The sequence below is a fragment of the Lepisosteus oculatus genome, unplaced genomic scaffold (assembly GCF_040954835.1).
Source record: "Lepisosteus oculatus isolate fLepOcu1 unplaced genomic scaffold, fLepOcu1.hap2 HAP2_SCAFFOLD_48, whole genome shotgun sequence".
Lineage (NCBI taxonomy): Eukaryota > Metazoa > Chordata > Actinopteri > Semionotiformes > Lepisosteidae > Lepisosteus > Lepisosteus oculatus.
Window position 1 is genome coordinate 1,167,959 of NW_027168020.1, and position 16,354 is coordinate 1,184,312.

General features: G+C 46.8%; 8 non-coding genes across 8 annotated transcripts; 5 read left to right on the forward strand and 3 right to left on the reverse strand.

Annotated features, from left to right (window-relative positions):
- Positions 1-4,655: 4,655 nt before the first annotated feature.
- On the forward strand, positions 4,656-4,731 carry trnaf-gaa (transfer RNA phenylalanine (anticodon GAA)). Its single transcript has one exon. It is a non-coding gene; the product is annotated as a tRNA-Phe (tRNA).
- Positions 4,732-4,840: 109 nt separating this feature from the next.
- Positions 4,841-4,913, forward strand: trnav-aac (transfer RNA valine (anticodon AAC)). The gene has a single exon. It is a non-coding gene; the product is annotated as a tRNA-Val (tRNA).
- A 454-nt stretch (positions 4,914-5,367) lies between these two features.
- trnae-uuc (transfer RNA glutamic acid (anticodon UUC)) lies at positions 5,368-5,439 on the forward strand. The gene has a single exon. It is a non-coding gene; the product is annotated as a tRNA-Glu (tRNA).
- A 2,609-nt stretch (positions 5,440-8,048) lies between these two features.
- trnas-gcu (transfer RNA serine (anticodon GCU)) lies at positions 8,049-8,130 on the reverse strand. The gene has a single exon. It is a non-coding gene; the product is annotated as a tRNA-Ser (tRNA).
- A 6,338-nt stretch (positions 8,131-14,468) lies between these two features.
- On the forward strand, positions 14,469-14,540 carry trnad-guc (transfer RNA aspartic acid (anticodon GUC)). The gene has a single exon. It is a non-coding gene; the product is annotated as a tRNA-Asp (tRNA).
- Positions 14,541-15,174: 634 nt separating this feature from the next.
- On the reverse strand, positions 15,175-15,247 carry trnav-cac (transfer RNA valine (anticodon CAC)). The gene has a single exon. It is a non-coding gene; the product is annotated as a tRNA-Val (tRNA).
- Positions 15,248-15,698: 451 nt separating this feature from the next.
- On the reverse strand, positions 15,699-15,770 carry trnae-uuc (transfer RNA glutamic acid (anticodon UUC)). The gene has a single exon. It is a non-coding gene; the product is annotated as a tRNA-Glu (tRNA).
- Positions 15,771-15,971: 201 nt separating this feature from the next.
- On the forward strand, positions 15,972-16,043 carry trnah-gug (transfer RNA histidin (anticodon GUG)). The gene has a single exon. It is a non-coding gene; the product is annotated as a tRNA-His (tRNA).
- Positions 16,044-16,354: the final 311 nt, after the last annotated feature.

Here is a 16,354-nt window from a genome sequence, read left to right on the forward strand (position 1 = left end):
GCATGATCCTGGGTATAGCTGGAAATATCTATCTTACACGGTTCTACCTTAAGTCTGATGCCTTTTCCTTTCGCTACTCGTTTGAGCTCGCTGAGTAGATCGGCTGACATCAAACTAATTTCAGCCCCAGTGTCAATCAGTGCTTCTCTATCTAAGACGTTTTCAAGAGAAACCTTGATATAAATACGCCTCGCTTTGCTTTTCTGGTTGAGATTCCCTAAGAATTGTTGGAAGCCTGCCTTTTCTTTGACTTCAGGGGCGGGGTCAGCGCCCAACTCAGAGTCACAGTCTTCTTCCAGGCAGGAACCCTCCCACCCAATCAGATAGACTGAGGGAGGGGCTTGGGACGGATCCCCGCCTCCTCCAGTGAGAAGGGGCGTGGTCCCCCTAAACTCATTCACACTTCCGGCATTCGGTGCGGAAGGTTTACCCTGTCCTGATCTCTCAGGCAGGGCTTGTTCAAGCCTGGCCAGGCGGGCTGCAGTCGACTCCCTTCGTCCAGTCTTATGATAGGCTCTGCCTGAGCCCTTGCCTTCCCCGTAGCGCTCACGGCGGCTCTGACGCTTAGTGCGGTCCTGCCTGCCTATTTTGCGCCGGGGCTTAGCGAGCTCAGGAACCTCAGCTGCCTCGAGCTGAGGCGAGTCGTCAACCCTGCTGGCTTTAGTGGCGAACACGGCCGTTTTAGCAGGTTTTCGCTCTGAGGAAGCAGAGACTTCAGCTCCCCAGGCTTTTTGAGCCAACCTTCTAATGTCAGCCATTTTCATCGCTTTTGCATCAGTGTGCATCACAATCATTTTCCTGACTGAGGGATGCAGATTAGCAATGAATAAACCTTTGAAATTCACGTTCTCTTCGCAACCCTCTTCATTCCACCCTGCAAAATAAGTGCGCCTAAGCCTCTGATAATAGTCGCGAGGGGCTTCAGCTTTTTCGTGCTTAATATGGTGCACAGCGGCCACGGCAGCTATGGGATCGATAAAAGCCGAAAATTCTCCGATCATTGCCTGACACAGCTCCTCAAAGCTATTACAGACCTCCGGTCCTTGTCTAGACATCCACTCGTGGACCGCTCGGCTGGTAGTTTTCCTTACTAACATAGCCTTTTCCTGTTCGGACGCTTCGGGCATAAACTGCAAAGTATATCTCAGCTCATCAATGTAGGTCTCCACATTATTCCCTGACACTGACGGGTCAAACCTTTCTACATCTTTGGCCAACTGCCTCAGGGAGTGGAGGTTAATTTTTACGGTTTCTCCGCGGGCAGGGAGACGGCCGTGATCAGGAGCAGGGGGTCTATGCCTGAATTGACTCGCCCTTGCGTTTCGCGCAGGACTCGGCGATCTCCCCCATGCCGATCCGACCACAGACCCTGGCCGGGAGAAACCTCCTCCCGGCGCGCTGGTTGAGCGCTCCGGGCTGCTAGGTGGGCTGGCATGCAAGTGGGATCTAGTCTATTTTGCTTCCAGTACGGCAGCATCTGACTCCTTTTGCCTTTCCTGGCTGAGCTCATTTAAACTCTCAATTTCTTTTTCTTTTTCTTTCAAGCTCGCTTCCAGGTCTCTCCTAGCTACCTCAGCCGCAGTTTCTCTAGCAGACAAGTCATCTAATTTACCTAAAACTTCCCTGAGTCAGTCTTCACTTTCCTCATTTTTCACTCTCTTTTCTCTGATTATATCCAACAACTCAACTCGCTCCGCCTTATATCTTTCTAGCGTTCCTTGAAGCTTTTGAAACTTTGTCAGCTCGGACAAAGACAGTTCCAGCTGTTTAGCTAGATTTAAGGTGAAACTCGATAGGACCAGAACTGCGTTCACAGACCCTCCTATGTTAAGCTGGTTCGCTACCTTAGCTACTAAATCTACTTGCAGCTTCTCAATATCATCAAAGTTCAACTTTTCGATACCACTCCAGTAACCAGGATTGTCGTCGCTAGAAATAGTACTTATAAGCGACTCCACTTCAGACATTTTAGCAGCCATTGTCATTACGTCAGAGAAACTTTAAGAGTATTACTTTTTTTTTTCTTTTTCCAAAATACAGTATGGAATCTAGACACCCGAGCAGGTGGATTTCCAATCAGCACACGTTACACTAAACGCTAGAAAACAGGGGGATTTCTTTACGCAGTTATCAGCACACCCGGTATTCGCGTATAGAAGACGCGGTGCTGTGCTGAACTTGAACTCACAGCAACATCAGTTATTCTGTGCGACTGATTCTCATTTCATTCTAAACTCGCCCACCCAGGGACGCCATTAAATGTAATGGTTTGATGGGTTTACTGAGACAATTATTAATTGTAGCAGTAATCACAAGGTTGTTCGTTGGGGCTTTTAGAAAATCAATCGTCAGAACAACTAACAACGCACACACAGGGGTTCAATACACTAGATACATTTATTAATATAAATTGTGCACCAAACATATACTAGTCTGCCTGGATACGAGTGGCAGACCTTACTGTGAGGGTTATCAATATACAAGGTATATAATCCCAAAGAGATGCAAACACAAAGAGATACACAACAGAGAATATATGTCAATATATATCGTTCGGTTACCAAATCGCTAATCAGTGTTATTACCCACTGTTACTCTAACCTCGGAAGTAAATACATTACTCATGAATTAAATTGATAACAACTTGTGTTGAGGTACAATTGAATTCTCGAGACGCAATGTAGAACATGGGGTATACTTATCCACTGTGTATGGATTTGGAATTTCCCGGCAGGAACACCAAATCAGCTGACAGGCTCTGTTGCAGCCTCTGTTCCAGCGGTTGTCCAATGGGCGTTGTCCCGGCGTCCTCTGGCTACCGGCCAACCAGTCAAGGTGCAGCTCGGAGTAGGACGGGCGGAGGAATCTGACTGCGGCGCGCAGGGCAGTCGTTGCTCCGAGGGGATCTACCAGCAGTCCGGCTGGCTGGTAGAAAGTCTCTATGCACAGAGTGTGACCGCGAGTCCTCACAAGTCACTCTTGTGCCTGGGAAGAAGCTGGTTCGTTCCCGGTCCAGCACTGCTTCTGAATAAGCTATTCAGGTTGTCGACGAGGGTCCAACTGTAGGGTCCAACTGTCCAACACAAACACAATCTGTGGCGTTTAGCGTGACATAGTCTTGCAGGCATCGTGCTGTCTCACTGCAATACTATACCGCTGGAGGAAACAGTCCATCTGGCCATGAAACTCATTTGAACGTCTAGCTACAGCAACTAACAATATCATGATTTATTCAGGATGTGTGGAATCAGCACGTCCCGGAGACAGCTTCCGAAATCGTGAGCATTCTCTGGTGGTGTCCTGCAGGGTGCCTGTGGGCGTGCATTGGTGGTATGGTGGTGAGCATAGTTGCCTTCCAAGCAGTTGACCCAGGTTCGATTCCCGGCCAACGCAGTGGCGATTGGCTTCAAATGCTGTCATGAGCCTTGGATTGTGACTAGCAAAGCGAAGCCTTTTGAAAGAGCTAAAGCACTGCAAAACGGAATTGAAGGAGAATCTTACAGGGGATTCTGAGCGGTGTCGGCATACACGCAGTCCGATACGGGTGCTGAAAGCTTGAGCTACTCTCAATGTCATGCTGCCTTTCCCCGGAGTAAATCTGTTACATTGAAAGAATGCTTCTGGCAGGTTCAAAAAGGGACCCTTGTTAATTGGAGAAATCAATGATTTCAAATGAATTCTGTATGCGTTAAAAGACAGCTATACACAGAAAACATGCAGGACACTGCTCATGATGTCTCAGTGCGTTTTTCCAAGCCATCTGACAAAGCCCGCCCACTGAAAACTGCAGCACATCGTGTAAAGACGTTCAACTTTGTAACTACTGCACGCACAGGAAGCAGAATAAATTCCTCTTTTCAAACTGTCAAAGGTTTGCTTTGGGAACGCCGCAGGACATCGCACAATCTCTTTTGAAGAGGGACAAACGATTTCTTATGGGGCGCAGTAAGTACTGTTACTGTCACTGCTCGATACCGACGCTGGCCTACTATATCATGTTCAGCCACCGCTAGAAAATGTACGGCTCTAGCACCGGAGCAAACAACAGGAGGGCCAACATCGAACAGGCACACGTGTCAGACATGGAGAGCGATGAGAAAGGGATTCGAACCAATGCCTGCTGAGCACAATGGATTAGCAGTCCGTCGCCTTAACCACTCGGCCACCAGAGTGAAAAACCAGAGTGCGTGGCTGCCCAGCTGCAGGAGCCCAGGCGGCCTTCAAAGCCTCTGCCCTGCCGGTCGTGGTTGGCAATGCACCTGGCCTTACAAACGAGTAGCTTATCGAGCGGAAGCCTGGGGCGGCGGAGAGCTGTGATCGTGCAGACCTTGAGGTGTCACCTCTTTGTCTGCTTTCCCGCCCCCCCTCCGCCCAAGCTCTGCTCCAAAGTAGCTCGGCAACCCCTCACACCTGCACGTGTCACAACCTAAGGTGTGGTCATGAGACACCCATGTGGTGTTGTTCTGTTCTTGCTAATTGTTTCCTGCCCGTCGCAGGCAGGAGTCCATGCAAGGAAGATGCGCTGGACAGATCTCAGAGGGCGCACCTGGGTGGCTTTCCTTCTGAGTGACGTTCCTGCAACACTCTCCCGCTACTCTTGGTGCGCTCATGCCGCAACACAGGAAGGCTGGAGCAGGTGGCTGTGGGCTCTGTGCACCGACGAAATAGCTCAGTTGGGAGAGCGTTAGACTGAAGATCTAAAGGTTCCTGGTTGGATCCTGGGTTTCGGTATTTTGTTTCATCGCGCCCTTTGTTCCTCTCTCCAGAGCCCCCTGCCTAAAGTGACGCGTCCCTTTCTCAGCCCGAAACGCAAGCGAGACACCAGCAGCAGTCTCTGCAGGTTTTCGTAGTGTAGTGGCTATCACGTTCGCCTAACACGCGAAAGGTCCCCGGTTGGAGACCGGGCGGAAACAGCCTCTTTTTGCACGCTCCTGTACTTCACAGAGGTCTTGAGCGACCGGTCATTTGTTCCCAATGTATTTCCGGTGCCTTCATGCACTCTTGTACCAAACGCACGTTCCTTCTGTACGCGGAGCCGATCATTTGCAATTGGGCTGTGCCGACAGACCAGGACGAGCTCTGTCGGCTCAAAAGCAGCGCAGGACCTGCAAGAACAACAGAAAGATTAGCATCCAGCGGGAGCCTCTTTGTGATCCCAAGATCTCATCAAGAATCGTCTCCAGCAACAGGGCTGGGCGCATTGTTCCATTCTCCGACCACTCTCGGTGTAAACAAGTCCCTCCTGGCATTTCAACTGAGCCCCAGTATACATCGACCCTTTGACACTCTGAGTGACAACTCTCTTGCATGTTTTCTAATATTTCTGTGGTTTGCTTGCCTGATGCCCGAAACAGTAGGGTTGTGTGCTCCCATATGGTCTAGCGGTTAGGATTCCTGGCTTTCACCCAGGCGGCCCGGGTTCGACTCCCGGTATGAGAACGTGTCAATTCTGCCTCCTGCTTTCCAAAAGATCAGCACCGTGTACGAAGGAGCCGCATTAAAACTACTCGACCGTGCAAAACGTGCGAGAAGAGGGGGCGCTTGTTTCCAGCCGAAACTTCTTGCGTCACTCTGGTAGACAGGGCTGAACTTCGGCAATAGGATTTATACTCTCCAAGATATTTGCACCTTCTGAAGAGGCGATTTTCTCCACTTCAGTAGCCCGATTTCGTCGATTGCGTGGAGAGGGCTGTAGAATGTGGCGCCGTCTTTCCTGCTCCGTCCATGACAGGCGTGCTGGTCTCTGGAGAGTTTGTGTTTTCTCCTTAGAGAAAACACAAACGACCAACTCGGAATGACTTGCCTTTGACGCTTTTCAAAGCGTTCTTTGTGCACGACGACTGCGCCGCCTAGCAGATACAAATGGGTTGTACAACTTTGAACTAGCAAATGGAAGAGGGGCTAAGCCCCCTCTCTTTTAGCCCAGGTTCGATCTGTCTCCCAGAATCACCAGGGCGCACAAACACACACCCGTGCCGTTGAAGTGCTCTGCTTCATTTCTAAGGGCAACTCAACATTCACTCCTACCCCGAGTGCAGAAAAGACAGTGTCTGCAGCAACAGCGGCTCAGGTCTCTGCACAGGAGCTAAGCTGCCCCCATCTCCTCTGCTCTGCGGCTCCTGCGGAGTGGAGTCCTGCCTGGAGCTGTGTTTGCAGGCGGCGGCTCCCCGCGCCCTGTCTGTGAGTCGTGAAATTAATTAATAATGTTAATAAATTTATAAAGTTAATTTATAAATTTATAAAGTTAATAAAGTTATAAATTAGAAATTAATAACGACATAATTATATTCATGTACCGCAACACAAGAATAGTACACACTGTACATTGTCTGTCGATAATGTTTCTGTAGTGCTTTTTCAGTACTCAGCATGTGACTGTGCTGGTGGCGCTGTGGGTTAGGTTCCTGACTTCTATGTCACATGGTCTATGATTGAATCCCATGGAACTATGAGTTTATTTTTTAACAAACATTTCTTTGAAAAAATGAAACGTTTCCCTTGGTCAGAGATTAAATAAAACCTCACTTTTTTTGAGGTTTTACTGTGCAGAGTGAGGTTTTACCTCACTTTTTTTGAGCAGAAGGTTTACTGTGACCTGAGAAGGGCCGGCATCCAATCACGGTGGTACACACACACGCTCTCACTCATATGAGCTACACGGCTACCAAGATGATCTCGGGTGCGCCGAGCTGGTACGGAACATATTGAACTGATCGACGGCGAATTGTCTCTCAGACAGGCTTTTCACCTCTAAGCTCCCTGACTGACAGTGATCAGCTAGGTAGTGAAACAGTCAGCTGCTTCTAAGCCTTAAACAGCTGTATCTCGGCGCTTCCACGGAGAGATGATTTGAAAGCCGAACATCGCCCATTTGGAACACCTTACTATCACTAGTTTAAGAGACTCTTAAGGTCTTGCAGAGGTGCCTGTCTAATAGCATGCACTTTGCAAGCTATAGGTGTTTAGGCTGAGGCAGAATGCCTGTTAACAAAATGTTTTTCTAAAGGTGTGTCCAAGTGGCTGCAAAAGGACAACACTCCTGGGGCGCCATGGCTCAGCTCCTGCACTTGATTATAATGCTGTTACGTGTCAAAGCAGTAATTTACATCATCCTACCACTGCAACACGGGGAATAGAGAGAAATGAGCACACGCTACGAATTGTCTCAATCACTCCCTAGAGTCGTAAGGCGCATTGAAGGGTGCACCCCCATCATTAATCGTTGCGCCTCTGTGAAAGGAAAGCTCTTGGGCAGTCTTTGAAACAGCTCGGATGAAACACTTGATTGCTTCCATGTGCATCTGGAGCCCACTTCTTATTTTCACTTCACGCCGCCCAAAGCAATTCTAAAACAGGAGATTCGCGTTTGGGAATGCGCCCTGCCCTACAAATAAAACAGGTCTACGGGTCTGAAACCTGCTCCACGGAAAACAGCTCTGTTGCGCTTTTGATCAAAGGGAGATTCGCTGTTCTTACTTTTTGATGACATAACACCCAAAGGGGCTTCTTTGGAGCTGGATTCCAACCAGCAACCTTAAGTTTCTTGGCGGTATCCTTTACAGTCCTCTGTTCGGTCGACAAGGGACAGAAGGGGGCAGCTTTCCTCACACATACAGTGCAATGTACTGTAGTGTTCCCCTTCATTGAATTCGCAGTTCTGCATCAGACCTCTAACTCGTTTCTTTAGCTTGGATTTAAGCCACGAAGCAGGCTTCTACTGTATAAACGTCTAGAGGAATCACAAACTATTTGAGAGGCCACCATCCCAGGGGGAACTGACAAAGTCTATCCCTAAACACCTAGTGCAGTCTCTCAAGAGACTGTCAAAAATCGCTTTCTCCGTTTGCGTTGCGAGTAAGTGAAAACGCGGTCTCAACCCAGAGCCACTTGGCAGCAGCGGCACGTAAATACCGTTACTGTTACTGCTCGATACCGACGTTAGCCTACTATACCATGTTCAGCCACCGCTAGAAAATGTACGGCTCTAGAACCTGAGCAAACTACAGGAGGGCCAACGCTGAACGGGCACACATGTCAGACATGGAGCACGACGAGGATGGGATTCGAACCCATGCGTGCAGAGCACAATGGATTAGCAGTCCATCGCCTTAACCACTCGGCCACCTCGTCGACGACACTGGGCTGTCCGGACATGGGTTGGCGCACTCCAGATGATCTTTTTCTTTTTTTTCCCTCGTACTCGAGGGTCATTTTCCTGTTCCACATGCGATTTCAACATTTTCCTTGGGAGATGTCAAGCCAGCAAGCCACTGCTGTGGTTCAGTGGCCAGTGTGGAGTTCAGTGGCCCTGTTGTACACAGAAAGCACATTGAGCTCCTTGGACATTAAAAGTTCCAGATAAAAGCCATTTGTCACCCTTTCTCTTGGTGTTGATGTTGCTATTGTATGTAAAGGTGGCAACTTGCTCAGCGAGCAGGCGGAGCACACACCGAATGCAGATGTGTCTGAGTGGTGTGTCCAAGTGGCTGCAAAAGGACAGCTCTCCCGGGACGCCGTGGCTTAGTTGCTTAAGGCGCCTGTCCTAGTAAACAGGAGACCCTGGCTCCGAATCCCAGCGGTGCCTTTTTTGTTCTGTCTTCTCGAACAGAACTGGTCATTATGGACAACTGCCTACGGCTAGACTTAATTAAATGCAAGCATTCATTTCCTGTCTTGAACGACTTGTTTTTCTTAAAATGGATGCAACTTGCAAAACATGAAATACAAACCTTGCTAATCAGCGCTCGCGGCTGGCAAAAAAAAAAAAGAAGTCAGCAATGTTTTTTTCTTTAACCTTAACCCTGCTAATGGAGAAGAGTTAAACGACTGAGTCTATGCAGCTTAAACGGTCCACACGTCAGGTTCTTAGCTGAAAGGGTGGTAAATCACGCTCACCCCAGTCCTTAATCTTTTAAAGAGGATACAAAATTGAACCTAGTCGCCACATCACATACATCCTGTTCAACGATAAAAAGGTAACGTCTATCCTCGCTAAAGAGTAAATCTCACGTTGAGGGCATATTTTTTTCCACTTTACCATGAGTCCGGCTCGGCTGCACAGAGGCGAGAGCAGAGCAATGAGGTCACGGGGACAGGGGAGTCACACGCTGGCGGTTTGAACACGCGGAAGATCACTGAGGGATCCACAGTATGTGGACCCTCCGTGCGCCATCAGTCCGCACTCCGGACTCTGAATCCTGCCATCCGAGTTAAGATCTCGGCGGAACCTGAGGCGCAGTTCCTTCTTAAAACGTAATCTGGTGAGCATTTCTAGAATCGTACTTGTATAGATGCAGCCTTTAATGTGTTGCTAGGTTAAAATTGATGACTTCTTGAACTTCAGTAGGCAACTGCCCTCTTGGTTTCGGATTTAATTTCTTTATTACAGGGGCGCTTTTATGAAGACAGAGTCATGTTCAGGTACTTTGCTTGATGGAGGAAGCTCATTTCGGACTCTGTGATCTGCTCACCTGGAAAGGTCTGCTGTACTACTACAAGAGAGAAGTAGAGTCTGGAAGAAGGGACAATTTTATGATGCTTTGGAAGGTAATGTTTTTTTTTTCTTTGAAATCGAAATGAATCAGAATAGCAGTGCAAAAGACAAACTCTTTGGTTTGGTTTAAAGAGATATGGTTTTAAAACAGACAACATGTAGAAAACAGGTGTTTCTCACTTTTGGAAAAGAATGGACCGGGGGTAATATTTTACTAGTTGCAGGGCTGAGCTCACTGGGTTACAGTCCTGCAGTGTTACACCAGGTCCAGTGGCGCAATGGATAAGGCGTCTGATTACGAATCAGGAGATTGTAGGTTCGACTCTTACCTGGCTCGGGTCATTTTTAAACACATCGGGCTGCTCCCTAAGTAGTCTGTGCTACTTACTGCATTGTAATCGTACCCAGTAAGAGATTTCCTTCATGTAAATGAACTGCACCTGACAGCTTTAGAAAAACACCTGGGCTCAGTACGGTGCTGAGAGCTCAGCGTTGCTGTTCTAATTAGCACGCACTGCATCGGCTATGAGCCCGAACCTTTCAATTATTCCGATCAGTAAGTCAACACGTAGTCCACATGAACGGTAGAAATATTCTCTTGTCTGTCTCTTGTTTGTATAGAACTGAATGTCCCTGACAATGTACTGTTAGTTTTAATTGAAGAACGGCATTTGTGTTCAAATATACCAGACAAGTTTATGTAACTGCTCATGCGACACTCAGTTGTAATTAGTCAAGAAATAAAGTCGAACAACAGCTGCGGGTTTGATTCTGAACGTATCAGATTGCAGCGCCTTTTACTTCCATTGACAAATGATAGAGATTCGAAGAGAGATCCTTCAGACCAGCAAGCAAACCCACGGCTATTTCGGTTTTCTATCTAGGCAACGTTGGTGTTTGCAATAGCATACATGAAAGCGTGATGCAATTTCTGTGGCTACATTTGTTGCACGTCATGCACAGTAAGAGTGTTTCTAACACCAAATAAAAAGTCAACAATTAGCGATCACGCCTTCTCCTCAGTTAACCCACTGAAACCCTTGCTGTTAACAGTTCTTTACTGCGTGCTTTACCAGCACCTACATATCGTGTCGGTTCTTTCAGCTTTATTCATTAGGTTTTCAAAGGCATAAGCAGAGCACCAGAGGTGCGAAGGCAAAGTGTGTGGTTATCTGAAGAATTGATGTCCATGGCAGCAGGTCCAAGCGATTTCGCGTTGTTATAGTACCAGGAAAGGAGAAGCGGCCCTTCGCCTCTGCCGCGCAGGCACAAGGCGACATGCGGCAGACGCCGGAGTCGGCAGGTTTCGAACCTGCGCGGGGAGTCCCCAACGCATTTCGATCCCATCGCCTTAAACACTCGAGCACGACAAATGCGAGCTCGCCGCCGCCGCATTCCTCCTATAATCAAACACGGACTGCGAGGTGGCTGCGGATACCTTTTTAAAGTTGCTCTCCGTTAAAAAAAAAAAAACCTTTCACAAGATACGTGCCGGCAGACAGACACACCTCAGAGGGTTTAAGGCTGGCTTCACGTTCAAATGATAAAGTCCCCCCGTCCGGATGTCAAAATGCAACTTTGGCAGACAGAACAAACATCAACAAACCACAAATGTGGACAAGGATTTTACAAGCTGCACCACACTGCACTTTCAAAAGCATTTACGTTCGTGTTAGACGCAGGACTTGCCTTTGATTTGCGCGCTTACGAACGTCATGGAAAACGAAACAAAACTAAAGCCCTCAGCTCCTGCACGTGATTATAATGGCGTTACGTGTCGAAGCAGTAATTTACGTCATCCTACCACTGCAACACGGGGAATAGAGAGAAATGAGCACACGCTACGAATCGTCTCAATCACTCCCTAGAGTCGTAAGGCGCATTGAAGGGTGCACCCCCATCATTAATCGTTGCGCCTCTGTGAAAGGAAAGCTCTTGGGCAGTCTTTGAAACAGCTCGGATGAAACACTTGATTGCTTCCATGTGCATCTGGAGCCCACCCAGTGGGCAAAAGACGTATAATATACGTCTATTAAACGCATACCTTATACGTCTAAATGTGGTCTACAATTCGTCTAGAATGAAATTCTAATATACGTCTAAAGTTATACGTCAATTATACGTCTATGTTTAGACGTTCATTATACATAAATGGTTGGAGTTCTATTATACGGATAAATTTAGAGGACTATTATACATATATGGTTGGAGTTCCGGATAACTTTAGAGGTCTATTATACGGATAACTTTAGAGGACTATTATACGTATATGGTTAGAGGTCTATTATACGTATAACTTTAGAGGTCTATTATACGTATATGGTTAGAGGTCTATTATACGTATAACTTTAGAGGTCTATTATACGTATATGGGTAGAGGTCTATTATACATCAAAGATAGATTTTATAGGTGTAGAAACAAGTAAACCAAGCCAATGATTAGATTTAGAAATGTATTCTGAAAATACACATTCACACCTGAAACATATGTATTTCAAATTTTACATTGTATACAATCAATCAACAATCAACATATGGGCAATAATCATAAAAAAAACACAACTAGTCTTAAACTTCAGCTACAAATTCTGGTAACATGGCAATATACAGTATAGTAATGACAAACACAAAACTAATTACATTAACACACTAACTCAAAACCACATTTTGATTCAAATATACATTTTAAAATGTACAACTTCTATATTTCCAAGAAAAAAAAATATTACAATGGAAGTTAAGATGATTTTTTTCCACTATTTGCAAACCCTGTCTAATTGTCCTAACAGTTAGAACCAAAAACCTATTATTTTCAGTGTCCAGATCTCCTGGCCCCCTGTCTTTCATATGCATTCTTCAAGTAACACATTGCATGCTCCTTTATTTCTTTTTCTGTTGATGTAGGGTGGGACTTCAGCACCGCAGCTAGGAGAAAATTATATAATATTACTTCCCAAATAAATGATGATTAATATCTTCTTTAGTATAATCTAAAAAGTGAACGGTTTACTAAGCTCAAAACTGAAATAAATGTATAAAATTTGGCTTGCATCATAGCAGTTGAGCAATAAAGTCTGTCCTAATTAAAGAGTACCCAAAGTTTGAAAGTACAACATAGAATAAGAATAGAGAAACGGCAAAACGATTTTGTGTCATCTTCCCCATTCACACTATTTTATGTGCCATTTTTTGCTTATTCACGTACTATTTTAATCAAAATAATATTAAGAAAGATCTGTATGTATTCAGATAGTATTATTATTGTTCATACTTACTCGTCAAAAGAGGATTGCTGAGATATTTGCGGATATACTTCTACGTTTGAAAAACGTGTCCAAAATTGTGACCAACGAATACTAGCAATGCATTGTGGTATATAACCGGAAAATATGTTGGGTTCGATATTTTCTCAACGTATGCGTTTATTAATGTTGTCGATATTATGGTTGAAATATAACATTGATAATACATCGCGGCTATGTGCCCCCTGCTATGAGCTGATGTGCAATTTTAACGCATGTAGTTAGTAAGGATCGGTCACTGTTGTATGGTATTATATATAATGACATTATGGAATAGGATGGGGACAGGCCTGGCATCACGGGGGGAGGGGGGAATGTTGCCCCTTCAGTTTTGGGCAAAAAGATTTACCTAACTTAATTTGCGCCCTAAAAAAATAGTTGTACTTTGTCAATGGTCAGACAACACTAAATGACAGGAACAGTCACTCAGTCTGTTTGATGGGCAGGAGGGCTATCCGTCCAGGAACTGCACATATCAGTGTCGTTATTGAGTGTCAACATTACGATCCTGTTTGCTCAGGTGGACCGATTCCTTGCAGTAGTTTATCATTATACTTAAAATCGTTATATAACTAGGACTAGTTATAGCAGTCTGTGCTTTCTGTTGGTTTTACAACATTTTTTCTTAACGATTCAGAACGTCCATGTAGCTGCAAAAATGAACGCTTATGGTACTTTTCGCTCCAGGCAATACTCTCCAGTGAGAGTGACGAAAAATGTGAAACTGAACTTCATCGCAAATACCAGATTGCTAGTCGATATCTTCTATCATAAAGCACTAATTAATGGCATAGCTGCGAGATTTCATTTGGGTAGCTGCACCGTACAGCTCCGTTTCAACCGAAATATCACCCCCGCTCAGAATTTCAGACGCCCCCCTACAGATTTTTCCCCGGGCACCGCGCACTGATGGGGGACGGGGTTTCCAGGAAATGGTATCAACTTTTCTCAAGAAAATAAAAATAGAAACTCTATAGGCACTCAAACATTTTACTGTTTTTTTTCAGGCAGGTGGCAAGACCCCTCCGCAAAACCCTTGTATGCCAAGCTGTGGGCATTGATTCGTCGAATATACGTATATTCACGGCGAAAATACGGCTATACGTATATATACGTCGCCTCGACGTATAATCAACGTCGAATTGCAACCGTAAAATCGACGACATTAATAAACGCATATATAACGTCGAAAACACATCTAACACTAGGAGTATACGGCACTCTGCACAGTGTACGAAGTAAATTATTATTATGCGAAAATAATTTACTTCGTACACTGTGCAGAGTGCTGTATACTCCTAGTGTTAGATGTGTTTTCGACGTTATATATGCGTTTATTAATGTTTATTTCACAGTGTCGTGCACCTTTTCATTGCTCTCGCTTTCAGAGCCTCCGCACGGCACACGACTCGACATCAGGAAACACATTGAAGTGAAAGCAGGGAGCGCTGCGACATGCACTGTGCAGATCCCGCCACACTAAGAGGTATATAAGCGTCAAAGGCAAGTCATTCCGAGTTGGTCGTTTGTGTTTTCCGTTCAGACGCGAAATGCTGAAATGATCTCTCGGCTCCTCGGTTGTCATTTCTGCTCCGTAAAGGAATCACAGCACGCGTCGCCTTCCAGCACGCTGGGTCGGGACACGATGCCGGGGGTCGGAGCGTGTGATGTCTTCCTCGTTAGTATAGTGGCAAGTATCCCCGCCTGTCACGCGGGAGACCGGGGTTCGATTCCCCGACGGGGAGTAGCTTTTCTTTTACCTCCTTAGAGAAAGGACTGCCTTTCACTTCTCTGTTTTCTAACACAGCGTCGTGCACCTTTTCATTGCTCTCGCTTTCAGAGCCTCCGCACGGCACAAGACTCGACATCAGGAAGCACATTGAAGTGAAAGCAGGGAGCGCTGCGACATGCACTGTGCAGATCCCGCCACACTAAGAGGTGAGTGGGTCTGTTCGATGCACAAAGAACGCTTTGATAAGCGTCAAAGGCAAATCATTCCGAGTTGGTCGTTTGTGTTTTCCGTTCAGACGCGAAATGCTGAAATGATCTCTCGGCTCCTCGGTTGTCATTTCTGCTCCGTAAAGGAATCACAGCACGAGTCGGCTTCCAGCACGGTGGGTCGGGACACGATGCCGGGGGTCGGAGAGAGTGATGTCTTCCTCGTTAGTATAGGACCTGTCACGTGGACCTGTCACCTGTCCCCACCTGTCACGCGGGAGACCGGGGTACATCAGGACGCGCATTGAAGTGAAAGCAGGATGCGCTGCGACATGCACTGTGCAGATCCCGCCACACTAAGAGGTGAGTGGGTCTGTTCGATCACAGCGCTAGGCGAATCCCCAATCCCCTTTTGTGCGTGGCGACAGAAGAAGTCTGGTCTGTTTCCGCCCGGTTTCGATCCGGGGACCTTTCGCGTGTGAGGCGAACGTGATAACCACTACACTACGGAAACTGTGGTCAGATGTGCCCAGCGGCCCAGCGCTGAGCTTCGCCAATGCGATTCAGCTGCTTCCAGTGCCTTTATTGGGGTGCGCTGATGGACCGTGCTCTCTCTCCAGAGACCAGCACGCCTGTCATGGACGGAGCAGGAAAGACGGCACCACATTCTACAGCCCTCTCCACGCAATCGACGAAATCGGGCTACTGAAGTGGAGAAAATCGCCTCTCCAGAAAGTGCAAATATCATCTTGGAGAGTATAAATCCTATTGCCGAAGGTCAGCCCTGTCTACCAGAGTGACCCTCCCACCTCCTGCAGCGATGGTCAGCTCGTCTCACACGCGAGAAGTTTCGGCTGGAAACAAGCGCCCCCTCTTCTCGCACGTTTTGCACGTTGAGTAGTTTTAATGCGGCTCCTTCGTACACAGTGCTGATCTTTTGGAAAGCAGGAGGCAAAATTGACACATTCCCATACCGGGAGTCGAACCCGGGCCGCCTGGGTGAAAACCAGGAATCCTAACCGCTAGACCATATGGGAGTGCACAACCCTGCTGTTCCGGGCATCATGCAAGCAAACTACATAAATATGAGAAAACACGCAAGAGAGTTGTCACTCAGAGTGTCGAAGGGTCGATGTATACTGGGGCTCAGTTGAAATGCAACGTCAGGACTTTCCCGAATTATGTCACACGAAGAGAACACAGCCTTTTCCGCCCTGCCACGTGTGTATCGGTAACTCGCCGTGATCGTATAGTGGTCAGTACTTTGCGTTGTGGCCGCAACAACCCCGGTTCGAATCCGGGTCACGGCAGAATAGGGGTGTCTGCTTTTACTACTTGCACGAATGAAGGCAAAAAAAAGCCAATTGATGTGAACGAACGGCGCTTTACAGAGGAGTACTGCCTGACTGGATCGTTGATGAACGACAGAGACCACTCCGACCTCTTCTCGGGTTTCTTCAATGACTTACTAAGGATCTTCTTCACATTCGCCCATGCAGGGGAAGCCAGTTACACCAAAGCAAACGCAGGAAAGTGCAATTCAAGCAGAGTCCAGGAGGGACTTGTTTACACCGAGAGTGGTCGGAGAATGGAACAATGCGCCTAGCCCTGTTGCTGGAGC